The following is a 12794-nucleotide window of genomic DNA, read 5'->3' as shown; positions in this document are numbered from 1 at the left end:
GACCAATAACCTCTGTTAATAATCCACCAGCACAGACAAGACACTCACATTGTTGCAATCGAAGACAGGGCTGGAACAAACAGCATTTAGAACCACTGCACCTTTAATCTGACAGTGCCCATGCTCAAATAAAGAAATATTTTCTCCAGACTCTTTATAAATCACTAATATAATTGAGTTACATCCTGGTTAAAATCATGTCTCCCAAGTACTTAATGCTGTACAGTGTGTGTCTTTGTCTTTTCCACCGAAAGCCTGGAATGCAGGGTTATCCAAAAGAGTTTCTGTTTTCCTCAATATGAAAATAATTTGATGGTCTAGTTGTGTATCATTGAGCTCAGACTTACAATAATTTTTTAAGGAAAAAAGTAACTGTACATTTTATTGTCTGATTGCTCTATTTCTCTACTTGTTACCCAATTAAGTAATTAAGTTCTATCTTTTCCCTACACGATGTGATGGAATTAGTAAAAACAATTTTCCTAATCAACCCTTTCAGCTATGTCTTCCATATAGAAATAAATAAACCATCATTCACTAAGAGGGCTAAGGGGAAGGGAAGGTCGGCATTGGGTAGAGAGGGAGAGAAAAGGTCCTGAGGGGTTGACTGGGGAGAAGACACAGTTGGAAGGGCAGTTAGAGTGTAGGAGGCAGTAAAACACACCCCTATTAGAAAGTTTGCCAACTGCCAGGGGCATGATTCATTATTCATTTGCTTTGTGTCACTTAAGAAGGTCTCTGCCACGCCTGGACCAAGCTCTACATTATGCGATGGCCCTGCCTGGTACTAGTATTACATAACAGCTGAAGGATTAAGAGGTGGAACCGGAAGTCTTACTAGTTCTTCATTGAGAATCTAGAGGTTAAAATAGGTTGAATATTTTAGGGAGTCAAATTTTAGCTAAATAAAAAGCAAGTGACATTATTACCATGGTGAGACCTGTCCTACCGTGGAATAGGCCACCTGCTCACAAGGAAGCCATGGACTGGGCTCTGCCAAGCCTCAGAGTCCCTTGGAAAGGGAAGCTGTGGGAAGGATTCCAGAGAAGTCAGACTGGATAAATGTTGAGGCTCCTTTTAAAATTTCTACAAAATGAGTACTGGTTGCTTTATAAAGATACTTAGAAATTTCAGGGTCAGGATGAGAAAGAAAGCAGAAAAACAGCAAATGTTTATTGAGCCATGCATAATATTCCAAGCACAAATGAGCACTTTAAATGTTCCTCACCCTTCTGTGAAGAAGGTATCATGCCCCCTTCACAAGTGGGTATGCGTCTGCTCAAAGTGATTTTTGCAAGGTTATCTCAGCAAAACAGGAAGAGCTAAGATTTTATTTTTTATTTATACATAATATTTTACACATTTATGGGGTATGTGTGATATTCTGCTACTTGTGTAGAATGTGTAGTGATTAAACCAGGGTATTTGGTGGTATCCATTACTGAATATTTATCATTTCTATGTGCTGGGAACAATTTAAGTCCTCTCTTCTAGCTACTTTGAAATCTGTAATACATTATCACTAACCATGGTCACTTTACTCTGATGTCAAACAATAGAGCTCATCCCTTTGGCTAACTGTATGTTTATACCCGTTAGCCTACCTCCCTTCACCTCTGTGTTGCCAAAACCCAGGCTATAGTCTCTCTCATAGATTTTCCCTTTCAAAAACAAACAAACAAACACAAAGCATCACCTTTTAAATATAAACAATAGAATGATACTGTGTGCGAGGTATATGCATACAGTGGGAAACACTTCCTTCTGAACACAACAACAAACTGTGATTTTATTCCTTATTATAAAATAATATGTGACTTTTTTGGTAGAAAAATTAGACATACAGACAGAAGGAAGAAAAGGAAAACCAGCTGTGTTTCCACCAGAAGCAAACAACGACTGTCATCACTGTGCTGGCAGCTGTTTTCCAACACCCTAGGCAGGTGCAAATGAGCTTTATTTATAACCCACTGGCTTCTGACAGGGAGTCCTGAGCATATGAACTCTAAAGAAGGCAACAGTCCTGGGGGTGGGCGGATGGGTTAATCAAATGCATATGCCACTTAGAGCTAGGCAGCTCCTCTCTGGGGACTGGGAAGCTTTTTTCTTTCTCCCTGGACTACACCTTTTGCTTCTTGATATTACCATCATGGCATTTGACCAACACTAGCCCTAATGTCCTAGATTTTTCAGACTTGCAACTGGAGTTACCCATGTATACTGTCTGAGTGAATAGATGAAAGTAAGAAATACTGTGGACCACACTTCGGTTTTCTTTCTGGTCTGAGGTAACTTATTTCATGGGTAGAGGAAGAGAAGCACTGAAAAACAGTCACTTTTCTGGAATGCCCTGACCACTTCAGACTTCAAACACTTGGATAGTGACTAACTCATTAATTGTTCAACTATTAATTGTGCCTTCAGACCTCCAGGCGAGAAGTGGAATATCTAATCCGGGGAGAGGGGATCCTAGGGGAAGCGAACCTTGGTGAAATTCACCCTCTGGAAGTGTAGCCGGGGGGTCACCAACAGACTGCTATAGGTGCAAGAGGGAAAATTGTGTGAGATTCTGAGAATCATTTTTGTGACACCCCTACTTGATAGTTTATTGCTTACTCTGTTCCTCTGGGAGTTTAGTAGTGAAGGCTTTAAACCAAAAAGGCTAACCCCCTTGTTTTCAGAGACAGCAAGAAGGAAGTGGCTGAGGACACTGAGCCCTACTCTGTCATTACTCATGTAAGGAGGCCTCAGAAATGAGAGCAGATGGTAGCCCTGGAAGGGATAAAAAGACAGGAGGGATCCTTGGGGGAAGAAAGGGAGAAGAACGTGAATATGGGCACTGTCTTCATGGACAATCCCATTTGACCACACGGGATTAAGCAGCAGGAAGTCCAGGGGCTTCTTCCAGTGATGCAAGAAGTCAATTCCTCAGCCAACAACCATAGAAGCAGAAGACATTCACCCTGAAATGGGTGAAGAGTTGTCAATTCAGTGCAATGCAGTGCAACCAATAAGTGTGTTTGATACATGCATGATATGTCCACCAATGTGCCAAGTACTGTCCTTGTGAATAAAATAAATCTAAGACTTGCTTTCTGCCCTCAATGATATTACAACCTTCTACTTGTGACAAAAGACAAGAGAACCCATAGACAGAGGTTAAATGAGAAACCGCCGCTTAGCAGAAGAACAAGACATGGCTTCTTCTGCTTGTCTGAAAGCAGAGCATTCCCATCTATTCATACAGAATATCAGGAAGAAGACGGGGGTCTCCACACATTTGCATTCAAATAAAATTCAGGTCCTCATCTTTGCTTACCTGGATGATGAAAATAGATTGTTAAAAGTGATTTCCCAAAGGAGGAAAAAATAATATAAAATATTAATGGGCATTGCATGTAATAAGAGCCATTTTATGAAATTTTTGTTATCTGTGCATAGATGTTAGGTAATAATGCAACATGTTTTCCTTACTATAGGTCTTCAATCAAAAAATAAAGATCAAACCAGGTAGTGAGAGTTAGTGATCTTTATAAAGTGAGAACTAGTGATCTCTATAAATGCTAAACTGATATTACATTTTTGCCAAAAGCCCTCAGGAGGCTTCCAGGGCCCTCAGATCTTAAACGTAGTCCTCCCTGATTTGTCTTCCAACCAGATCAATCCTCCTGTCTTCCTGCTTCCTTCTCTGCTCCCTTCTCCCCCTGCACCCCTCCAGAACTCAGCTCGGTGGTCACTTTTTCTGAGAAGTCTTGTTTTATAAGAAAACTGTTTTACCGTCAAGATATGTTTGGGAAATCTGAATAACACAGAGCAAAATAGGGCTCTGAATGGCAGAACTTTTGGGGGCCTTTAATTTGCAAGTGCATGTGTAATTATTGGGGAGCTGAGAAATATAAGATCCAGTGTTTTCCAAGCTTCAATGCCTGCAGAACCCATCTTTTGTATCCTGTAGCTGGCAGGGCCAGGATTCTCCAAAACATCCTTTGGAAAACTTGGAGCTTACTCATTTCCCAAGTGCTTGTGATGGAATCTGTGTTGGCAGAGAGAAAGTGAGTAGTGATTTGAGGCAAGGAAGTATAACAAGAGCAAAGATGGAAGACGGGATTAAGACGATTTGGGGAGATTGTGAGGTGCCAAGGTGGTGAGCTGGGAGCAGGGTTGAGAGCCAAATTGGCCTCCACAAACAGAGGAATGTGAAATATCTTGCCTAAGGGAAGACAGTCACTATTCTCTAAGAGCTCTGATGCTTCATGATAGACTCCTCCATGCCTGGGCCACTTCAATGTGAGTGTTCCCTAAAGCACCAGGGTCCTGGGAGAGGCTGGACTACTAAAGGGCCACATGGTCTGGAGAACTAGAAGAAACAGAGCTCCCTCTCAGATGTCTCTTATCTCACTATCTAGAGTTGTCATCGAGCTCTATAGAAGCAAGCAATTACATGACATTATTGTCCCTATTTTAGAGATGAGGAAACAAAAACAAGTGGTAAGCACTGTTCTGGTTTTTTTTTTTTTTTTTTTTTGAGACTGGGTATCACTCTGTCACCCAGACGGGAGTGCAGTGGCACAGTTGCAGCTCACCAAAGCCCTGACTGCCTGAGCTCAAGCGATCCTCCAGCCTTATCCTCCTGAGGGGCCACAGGCACATGCCACCATGCCAGGCTAACTTTTTTTTTCTTTGAGACAGAGTCTCACTCTGTTGCCCAGGCTGGAGTGCAGTGGTGCGATCTCAGCTCACTGCAGCCTCTGCCTCCCAGGTTCAAGCAATTCTCCTGCCTCAGCCTCCCGAGTAGCTGAGAACATGCCCAGCTAATTTTTGTATTTTTAGTAGAGACGGGGTTTCACTATTTTGGCCAGGCTGGTCTCAAACTCCTGGGCTCAAGCAATCCTCCTGCCTCTGCCTCTCAAATTGTTGGGATTACAGGTGTGAGCCACCGCATCAGGCCACTGGTTATCTTTCGATGTATAATAAACCAACTTAAAACTGTGTATTTAAAACAATAATCATTTTACTTTATCTCAGGATTTTGTGGGTCAGGAAGGTGGGTAGAGACAAACTGGGTGATTCTTCTGCTCCAAGTAGCATTGATTGGGGTTATTGCTGTTGCTCAATTGTGGCCACATTGGTGTGCAGAGTATAAGGTGGTTTCACTTATATGCCAAGGTGCCTTGATGGGAACAGCTATAACACTGGGCTCATATAAAGCTGAGCCCCTCTTTTTCTTCCTGTAGTCTCAGGGCTCTCCGTGTGGTTTCTGCAACACTGTAGTTAGACTTTTACATGGTAGCATAAGGCTCTGAGATATAAGTAGAAGCTGCCATTGTCTTAAGGCCTGGGCCAGAAAATGGGACGGGGTCACTTTGGCCATATTTTATTGGTCGGTGTGGTCGGAATGATCTCAAATTCAAGGGGTGGGAACATAGACCTCATCTCTTTATGAAAGAAATGTCAGAGAATTTCTAGCCATCTTTAATTCACCACAGAGATAAAGGTAGATTTAAACCAAGGGAGTCTGATTATAGATACCATCCTCTTAATCACCACAGTATCCTGTTTCAGAAACCAAAGACTGGTACCTATTGTTTGCTCAACACAGATAGGACTGCCTGCATGCATTTAGGTTCAAATGAAGGGCTTTTCTTAGCCACAGGATAAATTATCTGGATAATTCCCACAATTTTGTATGGGTAGACACAGCCTGAGTTATGATTTGAACTTGAGGAGCTAGCAGGCACTATCTACACCCTAAAAGTATCTCCAGTTGTTTTCAAAATTAGAATGAGCAAATGCAAATCTGTTCCTGCCTCATGACTCAAAGGGGGTGCTATATAGTTCCCTCTAACGTAGTTCTTAGTACAAAAGGGCACAGCTGTGACCTCTCAGAGAGACGTCAGCTCTGGCTGGTAAATCTGTCCCAGATGACCTGCCCAAATATTGATTTGTTTTAGCATTCTTTCATATCGTCATGGTTATAGGTGAAAAGTTAACTTTCAACAGGAACTCACCCTTCACCCACTCTCCATAAGGTAAAACATCACTAACTGTGGTTCCTCATCTTCTTTTTAAGATTAAACATGGGTTCAAAAATAAACCAAGTTTAAAAATTCATGTTATGGCTTTAAAATGCAGAGAAATTTTAACACTGCATTTATTTTAATGTCTATAAATCTGACTATATAGTTATGTATTATTCTTTTCATCTGTGCCTTTGCACAAGTGTTTCCCCATTTGTTTTTAAAAATTATTTTTCCAAATAATTTTTGCTTATAAAAATTTACAAGCATATTGGGAAATGATAACAACACTAAGAGAGCAAGCACAATTTGGAAAAAATAACATCAAAAGCAACTGTCTTAAAATTTCATGTCAGTGAACTTTTCTGGGGGTCAATTTTAGCTTTTATATATTTATTCTTGTAGCATGTTTTTTGAGCACTGATGTGTCAGGTACTGGAGACATGTTAAGACAGAGCTTATAAGAAAAGGAAGACAGATATTAATAATGCTAATAACCGAAAACAGAGCAATTGTATGAAGTTGGTTCTATTTTAATCTGAATTTTACTAATAAGGAAACTGCATCCCAGAGAGGTTAAGTAACTTTCCCAAGATCTCATCACTAGTAACTGCAAGAGATAGGATTTGATCTCAAGCAATCTAGTTAGAAAAAAAAAGTCTGTGCTCATAACCTCTATGCATGTTGCCTTTCATTAATCAGACCATCTCAAAAACGTATAATAACAAACTATGATTTGTTCCATGGACTAGACAAAGCCACAAAAGCATATAGGGTAACAGGGGGATTCCAGTGAGGATAGGGAAGGCTCCCCTGAATAGGCTCCTTTGAAACTGTTCATTGCCAAGAATAGAATTTTGATAAAATTACATTGTGTAGTACTATTTATTGTAAGCTTGTTACATGCTAGGTATAACTTCAGTGCTTTTCAGTGTTAACTCACAATGTCCCTCTGAGGTGGGTAACAGTAACCCAGTAACCTCCCTCTTTGCTTTATGGAAGGAAGTTGAGGCTCAGGGGGTAAGGAGTTTGCTCAAAACCACACAGCTAGAAAGCAAGTCAGCACTTGAACCCAAGCCCACACTCTTTAGACTGAGTGCGTGTCTTATGAAAGAGCAATGCCAACGAGTTGGAAGGGACATGTGGTCCCACTGCTCAAAGATGTTCTCACTGACTCTAAGTATGGATTTCTAGTTGCCAAAGGACTGAGCAAAGAGAGCAAAAATTATGGGTAAGACCAAATTCTAAGGCAGTAAAAACATTAAAACTAAGTTTTAAAAGGAAGTAACTTGGTGTAGTAATTGGTATGATGTGTGCCTGCTCTAAGTGCACCTGGGCTACCCTGCCACTGACAGTGGTGGAGAGTCCAGAAGCAAGGTCGAATGATAAACTTCCTTGCTTGAAATTGAATAATCAGCTCCAATTCACAGAATGTCAAAGTTAGATAAACCTTTTCCCTTTTATAGGTTTCCAAGACTGAACTGCAATTGCAAAAATAATTCCTCCTTGCAATAACTACTGTGATTAAACCTAAAGGGTAGAGAATGCATCCAGGTCTTTGGTGGTCTTCACAGTGTGAGGCACACTGCAGACGCCCAATTTTTTTTTTTTTAAATTGACATTAGCTTTTCTGTGATTACCCATATGTATATCAAAGCTTCTAGCAAAGTTATAGATCAAGGCTTCTCAAATTTTAATGGGCATGTAAATCATCTACAATCTTGTTACAACACAGATACTGATTTAGAAAGTCTGGAGCAGGGCCTTAGATTTTGAATTTCTAACAAGCTTCTGGTGATTCTGGCAGTCCAAGGACCATACATTGAGGTTGGACACATTTATTACTCTACTTACTTTGGGGCAAATGGATGCCCTTCCTTAGACTTTCCACTGGAGCAGCTCATTGTGGTGTGTTTCAAGCAGTTGCTACTTGCTCTAAGAAACTTTTGTTCTTGGGACAGTCAGTTGCCAGCTTAGGGATTTCAGAAGGCTCTAGGGTTGGAAGAGACCTCACATCACTCTCGCTTGCTGTTTTCTGCATGCTTTATGGTGGTGGTTCTCAAAGTACGAACCGGTTAAAAGTTTGGGCTCCCTTTCTCTAGATGGGCCTGCTTCTCAATAGTCATCTTCCCCTCTTACTCATTCCCTACTGCATTCCACAACTGTTATTGATTGCAACCTTTTTCCACATTCCTCAAACCCTCCCTCCTCCCGCGCCCCAACTACTTTGAGAGTTATAACCTCTCCTCCCACTTGCAGAAAGGAAGGTCCAAGTTCCTTCATCCATCTTCCTTTCAGCCTTATAATATTTTTATATGAACACTTTCCTCTTTCATCCACATTTTATTCTTATCTTCATCCATTTTTATTATCTTTCCCCTGTCAGCAGATTAATTCCCTCACGGGTGCTTTTGTTTCCATCTCTAAACCTCCCCTGAGACTGTACCACCAATTATCGTTATTCTGTCTTAAAGATTTAGTATCCTCTCTTACCCATTTCTTCATTCTCTTTACACATTCTCAGTTCTCACTTTGCCTTTCCTAAATTTTTATTAAAGAAATTAAAAAATACCCATTAGGTGTAGAGAATTGTATAATGAATTCCCATTTACCCATCAAACAACCAGAAATAATCAAACTTTTCCATTTTTGAATTATCTCTTGGAAACATCTTCCCTTGACCCTGCCCCTTTCTCCTCATGACCAAGCCTCTCTCTCCAGTTCCCGACCCCCTCTGATTCGTTAACCTCTTGCCATCTGGTTCCTGTCCCGGTCTCACTATGGCAAGTTCATCAGTGCCATTACCCGTTACTGAACGCTGTGGCCATGTCTCAGGCTTCATTCTCCTTTTACCTCCCTGCAGCGTTCCACTATTTCTGAGGCTCTTCCCACTGAGCAGCTGGAAGCACACTGGCTATCTGCGGAAAGACTTTGGAAGTCAGCACTCTGAAGCTTGCTCCCTCTCCTCCCTTTGCCCCGGGACTTCCAGGGCTGTATCTGTTTTTCAAACTTATCACCATGTCAGAACCTCTAATCTTACCTCTGGGCCAGAAACGGAGATGGGACACTCCTTAAAAACAGTGACTGTATCTTCTAGAAAGGTAAAGTCCTTAACTGTACCTAGCACTGTGCCTCCACTTAATCAAGGCACCATAAAATATTCGCTGATAATAGTGATGATGACGATAATGACTGCCACCCACATACAACTGTTAAACCAGACTATGGAAAATACAAGACAAGGGAGCGAGCCGGAAGTCGTCCTGCCTGCCCACTTCCACGCTGCACCGGCGGACCCTCAAGCACTGGAAGAGAAGTTCCGGGGCTGAGCTGGCCTGGCAGCAGGCGGCGAAAGGGAGACGCGGACCGAGGACCGGGCCTCACTCAGGCCCCATGCTGTCCTCTTCCTGGGATGCCGCAGGCGGAGCCCTGACCCACAGCCTGCTTCTCACTCGGGCTGTCTTAGCGCTGGCGACTTCGAATGTGAGGAGCTGCTAGCGCCGCCTGTTCCAGGCGAGCATCTGGTGATTTTGAAGAGGCCTGAACAACCAACATGAAAACCCCTGCTTCCTTTTCCTGAAGTGTAACCCTGATGGAGGTGAAGAAATCGCTTCTATTGGCATTTTAAGTTCAACAAGAAATACGGAAGTGTACCCAGGAGAGGAGTACTGTGGAACCAGCAGGTGCAAGAATGTTTATACTGTCCTGGATTACAGGACTGTGAGGACGTGGGAAATTGAAAATCCAAAGAAACAAAAAAGTGTGTTTAAACCACGGACGATGCAGGGCAAAAAAGTCATTCCCACAACGTGCATATATAATAGAGATGGGAATCTCATAGCAGCTGCCTGCCAGAATGGAAGCATACAGATCTGGGACCGATATCTGACTGTTCATCCTAAGTTCAACTATAAACAGCCTCATTACCTGGGCACAGACACTTCTTGGCGTGACTTTCTCCTGTGATGGTAATGTCCTTGCCTCTCGTGGAGGTGATGATTCGTTAAAATTATGGGACATCTGACAATTTAATAAGCCACATTTTTTCAGCCTCGGGTCTTCCCACCATGTTCCCAATGACTGACTGTGTTTCAGTCCAGATGGTAAGCTCATAGTCACTGGTACATCTGTTCAAAGAGGATGTGGCAGCGGCAAACTAGTTTGCCTTGAGTGTAGGACTTTCCAAAGGTTCTATGAAACAGACATCGGTTGGAACTGGAAATGATTGCCTAAAGTCTATTACAACCCCAACAAGAGTCAGAGGGGAGCAAAATTATGTGTGGTTAAAACCCGGCGGAAGGGGACTAGGCAGAGCTATGGAACTGCCGCCAGGTAGCTGTGAGTCCACGCCGCCCGTCGCGCCGCCTGTCCGCCCAGCGTCCGCAGCAGCCGTGGGGAGTGCAGGTGGAAACCATCTCCCCAGGAGACGCGCACACCCTCCCGAAGCGTGGCCAGACCTGCTTGATGCACTACACCGGGATGCTTGAAGATGGAAAGAAAATTGGTTCCTCCCGGGATAGAAAAAGCCCTTTAAGCTTATGGTAGGCAAGCAGGAGGTGATCCCAGGGTGAGAAGTAGGGGTTGTCCAGAAGAAGGTGGGTCAGACAGCCAAACTGACTATATCTCCAGATTACACCTACAGTGCCACTGAGCACCCAGGCATCATCCCACCACATGCCACTCTCGTCTTCGATGTGGAGCTTCTAAAACTGGAATGACAGGAATGGCCTCCTCCTGACATTCCAGTTTTAGAATGATCCAAGATCCAGATCCCTGTTCTTGGATCTGCCATGGAGGGATCTGGTGCCTCCAGACGCGTGCACATGAATCCATATGGAGCTTTTCCTGATGTTCCACTCCACTCTATATAGACATCTGCCCTTACTGAATGTGTTCTGTCACTCAGCTTTGCTTCCGACACCTCCATCTCCTCTTCCCCTTTCTCCTCATATATGTGTTTACCTAAACTATATGCCATAAACCTCAAGTTATTCATTTTAATTTGCTTTCATTTTGGGGTGAAGATTCAGTTTCAGTCTTTTGGATCTGGGTTTCCAATAAGTATATCATCAAGTATTAACAGCATAAGTGATAAGTTAACTTTAGAATAGGAATTGGTGTGTGTGTGTGTTGGCGCGGGGGGAGGGGAGTTGCAAGAATGTTTTATTTTATTTTTGGGGATGAAATTTTAATCTATTGTATATTAAACATTCTTGCTGCTGAGCTACAAAGCCATAGCAGATTTGAGGCACTGTTTAGGGCTGAATTATTCTCCAAGTTGAGAGATGTCATTGGGTTAAATTAAAAGCCCTACCTCAAACTGAGGTGGGGATGGGGAGAGCCTTTGCTTCCACTAGTCTCACCCCACCCTCCCCTTAAACCCTCTGCCTTTGAAAGCAGATCATGTTCACTGCCATGCTGGACACTACAGGTATCTGTCCCTAGGCCAGCGGGGACCTCTGAAGTCTTCTTTGTGGCCTGGCTTATTTATTTATTTTTTTTCTATCCTGTGGTTTTTCTAGTGGACTTTCAGGAATTTTGTAATCTCATAACTTTCCAAGCTCCACCACTTCCTGAATTTTAAAAACTTTAATTGATAGTTTAAATTGAAGGTGCTGTTTGTAGACTTAACACCCAATGAAAGCCCAGGCGTCATGAGAAATCCTTGAATGTTCTCTTAAGAAAATAATGCTGGTCATCGCAGCTTCAGCATCTCCTGTTTTTTGATGCTTGGCTCCCTCTGCTGATCTCAGTTTCCTGGCTTTTCCTCCCTCAGGCCATTCTCACCCCCTTTGCTGTCCTGCATAGTGATTTGGTGAGAGAAATCATTGCTGTCTCGTCCCCCCAGCACCATATATGAGTTTCAAGTTTTGTTATTGCAATAAAAGTTTTTTATGCCGGGTTTTCTAACAAACACACAAAAAACCAGTGAAAGGCAAAACAAGCTGAGACACTAACCCAGGACTACATCATCACCCCTCATGTCTTGCCTATGTTCCGTGAGCCCCGCCAAAGGAGTACAAGGAAACAGCTGGAGAAGGACAGACTGGATTCCCTGAAGTCGCATAAACTTGAACCTCCTGTAGCTAACCCAGGTTGTGGTGGCAGAGTTGGGACCCACAAGGGCACTCTTTCTTCCTGTATTGTGAAGAACATTGCTTTGGACAAGACTGATAACAGTAATCATTGGGAAGCCATTTTGCATCATTCCAAAGCAGCAGAAGACAACCCATATTGGGTTTTTCCAACATGTTCCAAGACTCAGCACAGAATCATGTTTGGCCAATTTGAATCTGATCATGAGGAAGCAAAGGATGAGCCAGAATGGAAAAAATGTAAAATTTGAAGAATCTCATTTGAGAGCTGTTTGTATGAGTGGGAAGGAAATGTGACAGGTTTTGATTTTCTTTTTAATGCTCATGAAATTAAAAATTCATTTTTATTAAAAAAAGAAGAAAATACAAGACAGGATCATTTATTTACTTCTTGAACCTTTAGTTTTGGTCCGTGTTGGGACCAAACCATCTATCTAATTACCTAAGCTGCTGAGGCTAAAATGTACATGCTCTTGTGATTCTTATGTATTAATAATTTCGAATGCATTTTAAAATTCAACTTAACACTTAAAATATCATCACTTATTGACAATTGAATTGAGAGCTACTCAAATGCATAAATGCAACTGGCAAGGTGGGGTGAGTTGGGGGAAGAAGGGCTTGGAGAGAGGACTAAGGAGAGAAGTGATTCTATCTGGTTCAAGCATAGTATTTCTCTCCA

The 12794-nt window shown here is 42.4% G+C and overlaps 1 pseudogene; it reads left to right on the top strand.

The window, feature by feature from the left end:
- The first annotated feature begins 10210 nt into the window (after positions 1–10210).
- Positions 10211–12391, top strand: LOC139361283 (peptidyl-prolyl cis-trans isomerase FKBP1A pseudogene; annotated as a pseudogene).
- The last annotated feature ends 403 nt before the right edge of the window (positions 12392–12794 follow it).

This window comes from Macaca nemestrina, chromosome 2 (assembly GCF_043159975.1).
Source record: "Macaca nemestrina isolate mMacNem1 chromosome 2, mMacNem.hap1, whole genome shotgun sequence".
NCBI lineage: Eukaryota > Metazoa > Chordata > Mammalia > Primates > Cercopithecidae > Macaca > Macaca nemestrina.
Note: the sequence above shows the minus strand (reverse complement) of the source record. Positions and strands in the feature narration are given on the sequence as shown.